This window comes from Camelina sativa, chromosome 15 (genome assembly GCF_030686135.1).
Source record: "Camelina sativa cultivar CO46 ecotype springtype chromosome 15, ASM3068613v1".
NCBI classification, from domain to species: Eukaryota; Viridiplantae; Streptophyta; class Magnoliopsida; order Brassicales; family Brassicaceae; genus Camelina; species Camelina sativa.
The window spans coordinates 22,891,771-22,906,191 of NC_141894.1; the positions used below are offsets into that span (position 1 = coordinate 22,891,771).

At 40.2% G+C, this 14,421-nt stretch overlaps 1 non-coding gene across 1 annotated transcript; it reads left to right on the forward strand.

Moving 5' to 3' along the window:
* The first annotated feature begins 6,318 nt into the window (after positions 1–6,318).
* On the forward strand, positions 6,319–6,425 carry LOC147926938 (small nucleolar RNA R71). The gene has a single exon (XR_015583178.1). It is a non-coding gene; the product is annotated as a small nucleolar RNA R71 (small nucleolar RNA).
* Positions 6,426–14,421: the final 7,996 nt, after the last annotated feature.

The window sequence follows — 14,421 nt, forward strand, 5'->3', positions numbered from 1 at the left end:
ATGAGCTGTACTTAAAGATTTTAGACAAGCATATCATAACCTTTACTGATTTGAGCCTTAGATGTCCACATGCATTCAAATCAACCATTTCCTTTAACATTCATTAATCAAGAACATGAATCAATTCTATGCAATGCTTAAACTCATTTGGCTTGGAGATAAAGGTTTTGAGACAATGGTGGTCTCTCTTTAGAGTAGGGCTTATCAATTATCAAGGTTCTCTCATAAAAAATAGATTGAGCTTTAGAAGAATGCTAAAGGTAAGAACACTTAGACACATACAAGAACAAAACCTTGTCTACCCAAAGGCACCCAAAGTGTTTATCCTATCAATCTAAACCCAAATGATCCTAGTGCTACCGTTTAACTTCTTCTCTTCTCTTTCACCCTTTTATCTTTTGGTTTTCAAGTCTTAGGAGAGGTTTCTTATTTGATCTTTCTAGTGGGGTGGGGGATTCTTACTTATTTGCTATGGTTCTCTTCTCTTCTTAATCTTAAGACATACAAGCATTTTGCTAGACTCTTCTTTTCTTTCTTTTCTTTTCTTTAGGTAGAACCACCTTTAAACAATCTCATACTTCCCATTCTTTCACTAGAGCTTTACTTAAACACATCCTCCTCTTAAAGACTCTACCCTTTTTCTTTCTCTTTTTCCTCTTTTCTTTTCAAAACAGCCAAGTCCCAAACCCAACAAGTGAACCACCTAGTCCTATCTAGTTTGAAAAATGCAAACTAGAACGACACAAGGTTTTACTCTTGTCAGTTCAAACCTAACACTTTCTACCAAGCTCAATCCCAAAAATAGGCCTCACACACACAAGATAAACATGGCTTGAAAGAAGGGTTGGTTAAGGTGTAGGGAAACTAATTTTAATGGTTTAATCAGCTACTTGGATCAACAAGAGTGGTAAAAAGGAGAAAGATGATCCAAATATGTATATGGTATCCATGAGTTTAAAGCAATGCACACATTGATAATTGAAAGTCAATATTAGGTTCTTATAAATAGGAAATGGTGTCAAATCACAACATGCTTCAATTTAGACCAAATGCAAATGTAGGAATTCAAGGCTTGGTTCAATCTTATGCTTCTGACTACTCAACTAGCATCAAAGTACTATTAACTTGGGCATTGATCCTAGTTTAGTGAATTAAGCAAGCTAACAAGGTAAAACTCATCATAGATCCCTAATGCAAATATTTAACAGTCCTACATGAAACATGCTAAACAAGATCCTAATATGCAATGCAAACTACATGAACATTCTTTTTTTTTATAAAGATTTTTGATAACTTTTTTCAAATTTTTAGGGTTTTTCTATGCCTTAGATGCTATGCAAATGCTAACATGATTATGCTAAAATTTTGAAATAAGAAAACAAAACACAATATCAAATGCTATCTCAAACCCTCCCCCAAACTTAAATCACACAGTCCTCTGTGTGAAAGAAATTTTTAAGATGATTCAAGACCTAAAACAAAACACAATATCAAATGCAATGGTATTTACAAGTGAAGGTGATAGTGGTACCTCAAGGATTGGAGAAGAAATTGTCCACATCCTCTTGCATGCTGTCAAAAGTGTAGTTGGGGTCTTTTTGGTGACTTGGAGAAGGAGATTTGGGCAGCTCGACGATGGCAATCGACCTTGACTCGGTCGAGTACGTGCTCGAGTGGGGGGGTCGAGCTGGACTGTGAGTGTCAAAATGTTGACCTTGCTGCTGGTAGAACTGGTGCAAGAGTGCTGGATCCATGAAGTACTGGGGTGGGATTGGATGGTAACCTGGATATCCTGGATAAGCAGCTGGAGGTGGGAAGCCATAAGGTGTTCTGGACTGGAACTTGGTCGAGTGCATCTGGGGTGCTCGGCCGAGTGGGTGCTCGAGTGACCCAGTCGAGTGCCTTGAAAATTGTTGTTCTCGGCTACTTGAACTCCTCTTCCTCTGAATTGGCTCATACATGGAGGCTCTAGCTGGTTCCATAGGGTTTTCAACTCTTGAAAGTGTTCTAGTTGAGCTACTCCTCCTCAAAGGGCTAGATGGTGTTGGTGTAGAATTTCCACTCTTCAACTCAGCAATTTCCTTCTTTAAGCCCTTGATGGACTTAGCCATGTTACCCACCTTCTTCTTTAGCTTTTCATAATTCTTCCCATGCCACTTATTCCACTTTTGCAAAAGTGTCAACCTCTTGCTATTCTCCCTCACTCCTCTACTATCCCTTGGGTTTGGCTCATAATCCTTAAAGTAAAATTGCTCCTCCCCATCAGCCATTTGCACATCTCTAGCTTCATAAACTCTAGGTTGAACTATCCCATCAAACAAGAGCTCATCAGCTTGCCAAAAGTCAATGTTGGCTCCTTCTTGAATGGTGGTGAGCTCTTGGTTAGGTAGGATTAACTGTTTCTTCCCAACTGTTGGAAGCTCAAAATTGAAAATGTGATTTCCTTGATGCATCTTCTTGGCTAGTATGAGAGTAGAGGTGATGTAGCTTGAGTCAATCCATCTTGGTGAGACCTTTTCTCCTCTAAGTGGGACCTTGGCAGCTTGTAGAATTGGAGTGATGATGACTCCAATGGTTAGGGCTCCCCTTGAACCTTTGTTTTGCAATTTGTCCACCCCACTTCTCAAATAAATCATGTGGTCAATGAGCACCATTGCAAGATCAGTCTCCACAGTGCTCCCAAGAATGATGGTTCCATCTCTTGCCTTAAGGATGATTCCATTGAGATCCATATCAATCATCTTCAACTCACCCTCATTGAGATTTCCTGTTTCCTTCCTAGCAAAGAAAGTATTTGCTAAGGCCTTGTGGAAGTACCTTAGGACTGGCCTTCTTATCTTTGAACTCTTGGTCTTGGAGGATGAATAAAGGATGTTGTCTCCAATGGTTTCCCAAACAGCAAAGAGCTCTTCTCTTGGTATCATCAAGCTCCTACTACTCCCAACTTCAAAACCAAACACATTGGCTATCTTCTTTAATGGTTCTTTCCTTTGATTGTAAAGGCAATATGACCAGCTCCCAACTCATCATCCTTCCTTGCATATGTGTGCAGCTTGACTGTTGCTAGAAACTCACAACTTTCTTCCTTGTAACCCTCCATGCAAAGCCCCATGAATTTGGTTAAGTTGCTCTTCTCAAACAGATACTCCACATATTCTTCAATGGCTAGCTTCTCCATGGTTTCCTTGTGTGGATATATAGTCCCCAGGAACTCCATTCTCATGAAGGCTTCATAAAGTTGCCTCTTTGTCAAGCCACATGATTCTGCTTCTCCATCATCCTCTAACTCTTCTTCTTCATCTTCTTCCTCACTCTCACTTTCAATCTCCTCTTGTTCAACCTCAACTGCTGGCCTCTTCCCTTTGGCATTATTTCTCCTCATGAACTCCCTAAGTGTTGGCTCCCTTTCTTCTTCACTTTCAGTTCTCTCAGGATCTTCTTAACTGACTGATTCCTTGAACACGGCATCTGGCTCGATTGGCCAATAGAACCACTCGGTCGAGTGCTTGCTCGAGTGGGGAGTCGAGTGGTTCTCACAGATTCTCCTCTTGATTCAAGGCGATCATCACAACGTTCCATGGAGCTTGCAGCCGCTTGTTGAGACTTCCTAGTAATCCTTGAAGACATTTTCGAACAAAACTGAAGGGAATAGACTCAAAGCTTAAGGTTAATAGGTTAGTGACCCAAAAACAAAAGAGCTAAGCCTTGAGCAAAAAGATGAACTTTGAGAGAAATTTTAAACTTGATTTTAGTTGTTTTAAGCAAATGAGAGAGTGTGAGAGATACATGGTCGAATCAAGCTCTATTTAATGAAGCTAAGGGGACAAGGAGACAAGGGTGGAGCGTCCATACCATTCAAATTTGAAATGGGAATCTTTGACCTGCTTTTTGCTGCCACTCGACCCCACACTTGACCAGCACGTGGTCGAGCTCCCTTGACCAAAGTTTGAAAATTCAAATTTTTCTTCTTTTTCTTCCTTCCACTCGATCATTCTAGAGAAATGGGAATCGAATGGGCCTTAGTTCTTTGCCAACTCGGTCGAGTACCTCTCGTGGCTTGGTCGAGTGGGCTTGCAAATCTACTTCCCCAAGTCCAAATCTCTCCATACCCATCTACACTTTCATTAAAAGGCCTGCCCAACACAAGCATAAAAGAAAACACATCAAAACACTAAGAAAATAAAGCATATTTACAAAGGATACCTTAAGGACTTCCTCCCTAGTGAGCTTGTTTAAAGTCACTAAGCTTGACTTTGGTTGCCTTCTTAGGCCTGGTCTAGATATCAAGGAGGTGATGAAATCCTCCCTGGAACCTCTTGATTACTGTGAAGTTGATCCTTGATCACTTCACCCTTAACACACAAACCATATTTCTTCTTGATTTTGAGCCTTGGTCTTGCTTTCCTCAAAGACCTCTTGTTTAGCTTGACTTGGAGATCCTTAACCATACCAGTCAACTCTTGAACTGAACTCTTAAGCTTTTCCACAGGATCCTGTTAAAGAGAGGGCTTAGCCTTTGGAGTTGCCTCACCACTTAAACCTTTTTGACCACCTTTGTCCTTGATAGTAAAAGGCTGATCATCAATGGTAGGAAGGTTGGTTGGCTTATAGATGTTGAACTTCATAGCTATACCCTCAGCAATGTTCAAGGTCACAAGACCTTCCTTGACATCAATAACTGCTCCAACAGTGGCTAAGAATGGCCTCCCAAGAATGATAGGATCTTCAGGCTCCTTGTCCATCTCTAGAACCACAAAATCAGTATGAACCCTTGCTCTTCCTATCTTTACTGGAATGTTCTCCAACATGCCAACCACATCTCTATTTGACCCATCAGCTAGGCATACATGAAGGTTGGTGGACTTGAAGTCAGTGTGCCCAAGCTTTTGAGCTATAGAATAGGGCATCACACTGATAGATGCTCCCAAGTCACATAAGCACTGGTTGTAGTGAAGATAGCTGAGTGTGTAAGGTAGATAGAATGGACCTGGATCCTTAAGCTTAATTGGGATGATAACTCCTCCAAGGTCTTCAAGATCCTTCTCATCTTGAGCTTGAGCCTTCTTCTTTGACAAATCAAGCAAAAAATCCCAATAGAGAGGATATGGATCATACTGTTCCAAGGCAGGTCCTCTCTCTTCTTCTTGGTAAGCAATGATGATCTCTTGTATGGCCATCACTTCCTCTTGTTGCAAGGCCATCATCTCTTTTTTCTCAATGATTTCCCTTAATTCCTTAAGCTTCTGCGTCTTGAAACGTCCTTGGAACGGTAGAGGCGGTTTGTAAGCAGAAGGAATGTACTTAGCAGGCTTGACAGCTTCTGATCCTTCAGCTCGATCGACCACTCGATCATGCCCTCGGTCGAGTGTTGACTCGAGCTCTTGGTCGAGTGCAATGTTGGATTCAAATTTCTTCTCAAAAACTTCACTCAGGGCTTCAATAACTGACCAATCCTCCCCATCTTGAACATCACTGTCCTCAGTGACTTCTTCATCAGAGATATGAATGGCTTTTGCAGTGAACTCGCTTGGATTTTGAACAGCTTTTACAGGGAGTTGGTTGGGCTTAGGAGCTGAAGTTGAGGCAATGTTGCTCTCCATAAACTTCACTCTAGAGTTGAGACCTTCAAACTTCATGTTAAGGTCATTGTACTGGGATGTGAGACTTTGATTCAACTCAGCCAACTGTTTAGCCTCCTCAATCTTTCCATTGGTTTGCCCAATCAACAACTGTTGCATCATAGCTCTTAAGTCTTGTTCCTGGCCTTGGTTAGTCTGAAACCCTGGTGGGGGACACAATTGGGGCTGGAACACTTGTTGCTGTTGTTTGGGGACATAGTTTTGTTGCTGTTGAGGCTGTTGAGATGGATAGACTTGATCTTGGGGATTTGCTACATTGGTGCTTCTATAAGAGAGGTTGTTGTTCTTGAACCCTCCTCCTTGGTTGTAGCCTTTGAATCCACCTTGGTTTTGCATATAACAGAGCTCAGCAAATTCCCTTTCCCCCTCTTGAACTGGAACCTCTTCTTCAGCAATAAAGTGAATAGACTTTTGTTGGCTAAGGAGGATTTTATCAAGCTTCTCATTGACCATCTTCAAATCCTTCTTGTACTTGTCCTCTTGGTCACTGAAGGTGGACCTTATGGTTCTGTCATAGTCCTCATTGTAATTACCATCTGACTGTGCAAGATTTTCAACCAATTCTCATCCTTCTTCCACATTCTTGTTGAGGAAGTTGTCATTTGAATCTGTATCAAGAAGCATTCTGATCTTGGGAAGCACTCCTCTATACAAAGTACTTAGGAGGGACTCATTACTGAAGCCATGGTTAGGACACTGATTTTATAATCCTTTAAACCTCTCCCAAGCTTCACAAAAGCTCTCATTGTTTCTTTGAGCAAATCCAAAGATTTTATTCCTCAATCTAGCAGTCATTGCATTTTGAAAAGAATTTTGCCAAGAAAGCCTTCTTGCAAGCATCCCATGTGGTTATTGCTCCAGTAGGAAGAGTCTTCTCCCAAAGGTGAGCCTTGTCTCCAAGTGAGAAGGGGAATAGCCTTAACTTGAATCCATCCTCACTCACTCCATTAATCTTTGTGAGACCACATATTCTATCAAATTCATCAAGGTGGTCTAGGGGATCCTCCATTGGCAACCCATGGAACTTGTTGGCTTGAATCATGGAGATCAGTCCACTTTTGATCTCATAATTATTGTTTGCTACTGTGGGAGGCACAATACCAGCTCTCTGGTTGTGGGTGTTTGGTGCATCTCCAGCACCAATGTTCCTTGGTCTTGTAACTTGATCCTATTGCTCCATTACCACTTGCTCCTCTTGCTGTTCTTGAACTACTCTTCTTTGCTTATGTCTCAAACCCTTTTGCATCCTGTGGATGTTGTCAATAGGCCTTTGAAGATTGTCTTTGCCTTTCGACCTTGTGTGCATCAACTAACTGGTTTTCAGACTCGAACAGGCGGTCGAGCGCAGGCTCGAGTGGGTGGTCGAGTCGACTGGGAAGTGGTGTCTATATGTATCCGGCTTCTGACTCGATCAAGTGCTCGATCACTACTCGGTCGAGTGGTGGTCGAGTGGATGGTCGAGCTGGTACCTGAAACTCAAGACAGCCAAGCAAAAGAAGATTCGAGTTCAGCAACTTCACAAGTGGATAAACGAACTTAATCTTAGACTAATATTGATCCTAATTGTCACAAAAACACTCTCAAATGGGCAACGGCGCCAAATTGAAACACATATATTTGTGGGTGTGATGATGAATGTATGGAATGATGAGATATGAAATGAATGGATGGCAGGGTGTTTCAATTCCTCTTATGCAGTTGTAGTATAAGAGGTGTCAATCCAATCTGAGAGTTTGCAAGCAATCAGGATGTGCATATATGTCTAAGTCAAGCCAAATGCAAAGGATGTTTGTCACTAACAACCTATTGATGAATGTAAAATGCAGAAAGTAAAAACTACTAGAACTATATGCTAAATGTAAATAGAACAGAATGATTATGACAGTTATGAAGCTAGAACAGAAATAGAAGCTATGGTAATGCAAGTAATGAACTAATGCAAGGCAAATAATGAACAGGATAATAAGTGAATGCAATAGAAATGCAACTAGAATGAAACAGGAAGTAAGACAAGACAACTACAAAGCATAAACCAAAGTTCTGGGGATGAACTCGAGCAAGCACTCGATCGAGTGTAGATCGAGTGCAGGGTCGAGCTGGACAAACGCGAGAAAACAGAGCAACACAAGAAAAACAGAGCAATATGAAAGCGAATCAAACAACAAGCAAACAGCAAGATTAAGACTAAGAAATCAATAAACAAGGAAGGCCTTGAGGAGGGATTCATGGGCTGGACTAATGATTGAGGTTATCTAACCTGGTCAACAAATCTCAAACAACTTGAGCTAATCTCTAGACAATATTTTCTAAGACATGTTTAATCCACTCTCATTGCAAAAAACAATCAAACTCATATATATCTAGACTTGTTCTCACAAAGTAAAGAATCTACACAAGCAGGCATTAAGCAATATGTCAAATACCAAACAAGACCTCTAATCTCTTAGCAAGCCTAATGGTAAACTCTAGATCTAGCCTTATCTATGCTCCTTAGACATTGGTGTGATGCTAAGAGGCTTGAAATCAAACCCTACCATCTCAGTTATAGGATCAGCATTAAGAACATCTAGCCTAGAAGAGATCTACAACAATCAAGCTTGACCAAATCAAACAATCCTCAAACACAAGCCAGCCTAACCCATCCTCAAGATCCTAAGCAACTACTCACAAGAACACATGATGAACATCAAAGTCATAAACCCAGAAAATACTGAAACTTGCATCAAGAGAAAGATAAAGCAAAGATCTACAATATTGAAGAAGGAATCAAACACGAATTCTTAATATCTTGAAAGTTATGAAACCAACAAAATCCAAGAATCTTATGTTTTCTCCTTCAAAAGAAGGTACAAGATCTAAGAAAAATAAAAGTGCAAAAGGAATAATTCCCAAAAGGGTAAAAACTTGGTTTTTGACTATCTAAAAAGCTGGACTCCTTGGTGGCTGCAGGGTACAAGCCCTTATAAAGAAAAAGTAGTGGAAGCCCTAAAAATGCTAAAAGACAAAATAGCTAGGCGGCTCGGCCAACTCGACCCGATGCTCGGTCGAGTGACCGGTCGAGTTGGCTTCTCTGGTGCAACTTCCACTTGGTCGAGTCCATCTCTTCACACGGTCGAGTGTCTGGTCGAGTGGGCGGTCGAGTTGGACTCCGGACCTTGGTTCTTCAGCCTTAACTCTCTTGCTCTCTCCTATTGTTTGCTTCACTTCTCCTCAGCATTGCTTCCATGCTCCTTAAGCTCCAAAATCACCTGATTATGCATGAAAAGATGCAAATGCAATGCAACTATACTCTAATGCAAGAACATTCCTAAACCTATGCAATAATGGTCAAAATAGATAGCAAAAGATGCAAAAAATGTGAATATACTAAGGGAAAACAGGGTAAAATATATGAACATCAGAATTCAACCCACTCGCATGTATTGAGCTTTTGTTGTCCTTCAGATGCTTCAACGACTCATGATCTATATGAATAACAAATGATCTGTATGAATAACAAACTCTTTGGGCCAGATATAATGCTGCCAAGTTTGTAATGCTCTCACCAATGCCCTACCACTCTTTGTCATAAGGAAGATAGTTGAGAGTAGCTCCTCCAAGCTTCTCACTAAAATAAGCGATCGGTTGGTTGACAAAAAAAAAAAAAAAGCTTTTGATTTCTTACACTACATAAGAACATCTCCAATTCATATACTAGAGACATCACATTGGATTTCGAAAGTTTTAATAAAATAAGGAAAAGATAAAACATTTGCATGAGTAAGCTTCTCTTTTAGGGCCTGGAATGCGTCCTATTGAGCTTGTTCCCACTTGAATCCCACATTTTTTTTGATAAATTCAGTGAGTGGTGCTGCTAAGGTGCTGAAATCATTAAAAAACCTCTTATAGAAGCCAGCGTCAGCGAGTCCATAAAAACTCCTTACGTCTCCTATAGACTTTGGACTCGGCCATTCTTTGATCGTCTTAATTTTCTCCTCATCAACTTAACTCCTGAAACTACCCAACCCATTTTTTCTTTAGATAACAAATAATAATAAATAAAACACTCTAAACTACTGGTCCCATACCTACTAGCCACCTAACCACAATTACACCAAACAGCGGAAATAAACAATATCAATGAATAGCCAATAATCCAATAGCCAATAATAATTCATACTAACTAATCCAATAATCCAATCAACATGAAACAAATAACCAACAATCCAAAGCAACACTTTAGGACTCAACTCTAGCAGCCTAACAGAAGCCAGAAAGCAACCAAGCAAGCACACTAGAACATTATCCTCTTTATTGTCTTGATTCTACGATCACACTTTGCCTTTACCTGCACCACAAACACAAATTGAGATGCATGAGTGATAACTCTCTAATTTACATGTTATATACACCCTTTTTTGTCCATATTTTGCATTATTTATACCCTAACCTTAACATTTTTAGGTCATTAACTGTAGGAATTCGCATTTAGGCATTTACGGTGTTGCATTTTTGCATTTGTGCATTTTGGATGAAAACAGGTACTTTAGAGCCTAAAATGGGGGAAAACAAGGTCAAATCCAAGCATGTACCCGAAGGAGCTATTGAGCAGGAAGAACAGTCCGAACCTCAACCCGATCGAAGGAGATCCAAGCGCAGGAAGAACAACCCAAAGACCTTATCCTCGTGCACCGCATCGAGCAGGCCCTAGGGCAGGACTGGGCAGCTAGGTTAAAAGGGTTTCCATATATAAAACCCCCCTCTTCTCCCTCTCGCTCTAGCACGCTGCAGACACTCAGAACATAGAGCAAGAGCTTCTGAGAGAGATCTTGAGCGACTCAAACACTTTTTCCACTTTGTTAGGATTTGTTTTACATTTATTTTGCTATTCTTTTAGATTTCGACTTTGTAGTCTTTTACTTTTATCTTATTTTAAATACAATGCAATTTTTGTTTATTTTTGTTTTTATGTTTTCTTCGATGAGATCTGAGTAGCGAAACAAAGTTTCTAGGGATGGGATAGACAAATATGTGTTCTTGATCGGTTAGGATGTCTTAGCTTGATTGTTTGTGTTATATAAAATCCTTTCTAGATTGATGTTCTTAATGCTATTTTAAGACCGAGAGGTTGAGATTAGATATAGGGTGTTTTGCCATCGAGAGATGTAGTCGAAATGCTTGAATCAATCAATGCTAGAGATTTACTCACTTAGCCTAAGAGATTAGATGTGTAAGTAATTTATTGACAATAATAAATCGGTTTGTATTGCCTGCTTGGTCATGTTTCTCCAAGGAGAGTTGGGTAGGGGAGTGATCAATGTTGATTGTTTCTATCATGAGAGTGTTTTAACAAGATTTTAGAGATTCATTTTCTAGGGAATATTTGCTTGAGGCATGTAGGACATCCCATACTGGTCAGGAATACTTAGGACTCGATTACCCCATCTATAACTCGATCCCTTACCCAAACTGGTACTCGATCACCAACTTCGTGTATACCTTCTAGCTGTTCATCCTTTGCTTCGTGACCCGATCTCTCCACCCGATCCTATAATCGAATGCTTGCATCGAGTGCTTAGGTCGTGTGGTTCTTGGTTATTTATTTTCTTTTAATTATTCTAGGATTGTTAGATCAAACCCCAATTTTGCTTGCTTGACTTGCTTGCTTATGAACATATCTTATCTGCTAGCATAATAACCATTTGGATTGATAACCCTTTGTACTACAACTGCATAGGGAATTGATACCCTGGGTGAAAATCCTGTTATCAATGAGTATTTGATAAACACTCAGTGAGGCAATCCTCTCATCTACTGGGCTATACACACAAGCAATTGAGATACTCTAACCATCAAACAACAATCAACAAACAAACCAGGCACTGTATCGATCGACGCCAACCTTACATCGAAAGACACCATCAGGGGATTGCACCGACTGACGCATGATCTGCATCGACCAATGCAAGGTTCACTTGCATCGACCGATACTCACATTGCATCGACCGACACATGCTTGACATTTCATGAAAAACCCTAGTTGCATCGACCGACGCCTCCACATGGCATCGACCAATGTTCCTAGGTCAAATGGCACCGTCCTCGCATCGACCGACGTGCAAAGTGTAGCGACTGATGCACATGCCAAGCATCGTTTTTCCCTGAAGCTTCTCGCCGGATTTTCGTTCCTACAACCATCAAACTCGATCCCAAGCCACAAGAAAGCTTCACAAAGCCTCAAATAACGTTCTAACAAGCCAAATGATGTCACTATATTTTACCATATTTATGGCCTTGTTTAGTTCATGTTTTGCATCATATAGAAGTCATTCCTTAGGTTTTATACCCATTTATGTCCAAATATGCACTTAGGATGTTTAGAAGCATGCATTGCATACATTTGTGCATTTGGAGTATTATTAGGTGTTATGGAGCTCTAAAAGGGTAAGGAATGACTTGCTGTTATTTCTGGAGCTAAAAAAGAGGATTGGAAGTATCAGGAAGGGAAAAGAAGGCACTCGACCATACCACTCGAGCAGGCACACGGTCGAGTACATGGTCGGGTTCATAACAAGCTCCTAAAAGATCGATCCGAATGTAGATTTAACGTTGCGATTCAGCTTCAGTGTCCTTCATGAGAGTTGTAGGACATTGAGTTATCTTTCCAATGCCGGTGGTTTCAAGGCTATCGGAACTGTCTTTCAAGAGTTATACCTGATTTACTGAACCGATATCATACCAGATCGAAAACTGGAGTTACTTGACGGACCAACCACTCGACCATGCACTCGACCGAGCATGGTGGAGCACTTGCAGCCAACTTTCTATTTTGTCCTCTAGCTAACTAGGGTTTCCCCTTCTTTACTATATATATGTGCTGGTACTTGTGGGCGGAAAAAAGAGACCCTGTAGACACCTCATAACCTAGTTTTTGCCATTTTTAGCTATTTTTACATTATTGCATGATTTCTTATCTTTTCTCTAGATTTTCATAGATTTGTAACATTCGTAACTTTGAATCTATTGAGTATTTTCTTTCACTTCTTTGTAGTAAATTGTTCATCTCATCATTATCTATCCATCCATGTTTATATCATCATTTTCTGGGTTTGTGTTCTTCATGATGATTTTTAGATCTTATTAGTGGCTTAGGATCTTAGGGATGGATTAGGCTGGGTAATAGTTATGGTTGCTTAAACTGATCAAGCTTGATTGTTTAAATATCTCTTCTAGATTAGATATGCTCTATGCTAGCTATTCTTATACTGAGAGGGTAAGAATAGATCTTAAGCTTCTTAGCATCAAACCAATGTTTAAGTTGCTAGATAAGGCTAATGCTAGAGATTATCATGAAGCATGCTAAGAGATTAGATGTTTTGTTGATTTTTGACTATAATGATCTGTGTTTAAAGCCTGCTTTTATATGATCTTTGCTAGTGAGAGCTAGATTGGGAATATCTTAGCTTGATTGTTGTTGCCAAGAGATTGGATTAACTTGTATTAGGAGATCATTGTCTAGTAATAGCTCATGTTTGATTGAGGTTTGTTGGCTAGTTTAGATAATCATAGCTTGAGTCTAGCCCAAGAATCCATCCTTAGGACCTTCTTTATCTATTGATTTACCTGTTTGAATCCTGTTTAAGCGCTTGCTGTTTGTTTACTTTCATTCTGCTCTGTTTTGTTTGATGCTCTGTTTCAGTTATGTTCATTCGCTTGTCAACTCGACCACCCACTCGACCATGCACTCGACCGAGTGCTAGGTCGAGCTCCAGTTTACTTTCTTGTTTATGCATTGTTCTGTTCTTGTTTTCTTCTACTTATTAGTCAATTCTGCTTAGTATTGTTTATTGCACTTGTTCTACAGTTTAATTCAGCATTACTATTGTCTTAATTAGTTGCCTTAGTTCATTGCATTTCATTATTGTCATTAGGTTGTTAGAAACAAATCAACTTGATATTTGGCTTAACTTGAATGCATTGATCACATCTTGACTGCTTACATATCACACTCTTTATGGATTGACATCCTTTATGCTACAACATCAGAAGGGTATTGAAACACCTTGCATTCCATCACATCATCTCTGCTTATGTCTTTGTTTGCATGTTCTCATACATTCATTGCATAAGTAGACCTTGAAAAAGTCCTTGTTTCAATTGGCGTTGTTGCCATTAGGGTGTTTATATGTTCCAGTTGAGATTTCATTGTTTCAAGATTAAGCTATGTTACTTTTTATTCTATTACTCACCTCTTTCTTGTTCTGCTGTTCTGTTTTGATTCTCAGGTACCACTCGACCAGGCACTCGGCCGAGTACCTCAAAGCAAACGGTCGAGTGCTTGTTCGAGCACCTGGTCGAGCACCTGCTGAGAGTCTCAAAAACACGGAAGAAGAGGTGGCAATGGAACTCCCACATGATTAGACTGAACCTCACAGGAGAAGGAAGATTGGTGATAGTGATACTCCCACTACTCATACTCAAAGATATGGGATAGTGCCTCCTCCAATGCACAACACAACCTTCACAATTAAGACTAGTCTGATCTCAATGGTTAAGAGCAGCTGATTTCATGGCCTGCCTACTGAAGACCCACTTGCACACCTTGATGAGTTTGATAGGCTCTGTAGCCTCACAAATATAAATGGAATTAGTGGAGATGCATTGAAGCTGAGATTGTTTCCTTTTTCTCTAGGAGATAAAGCCCATCAGTGGGAGAAGACTCTACTTCCTGGAAGAATCACCTCTTGGGTTGAATGTAAGAAGGTCTTCCTTGCAAAGTTCTTCACTAGCTCAAGGACTGCAC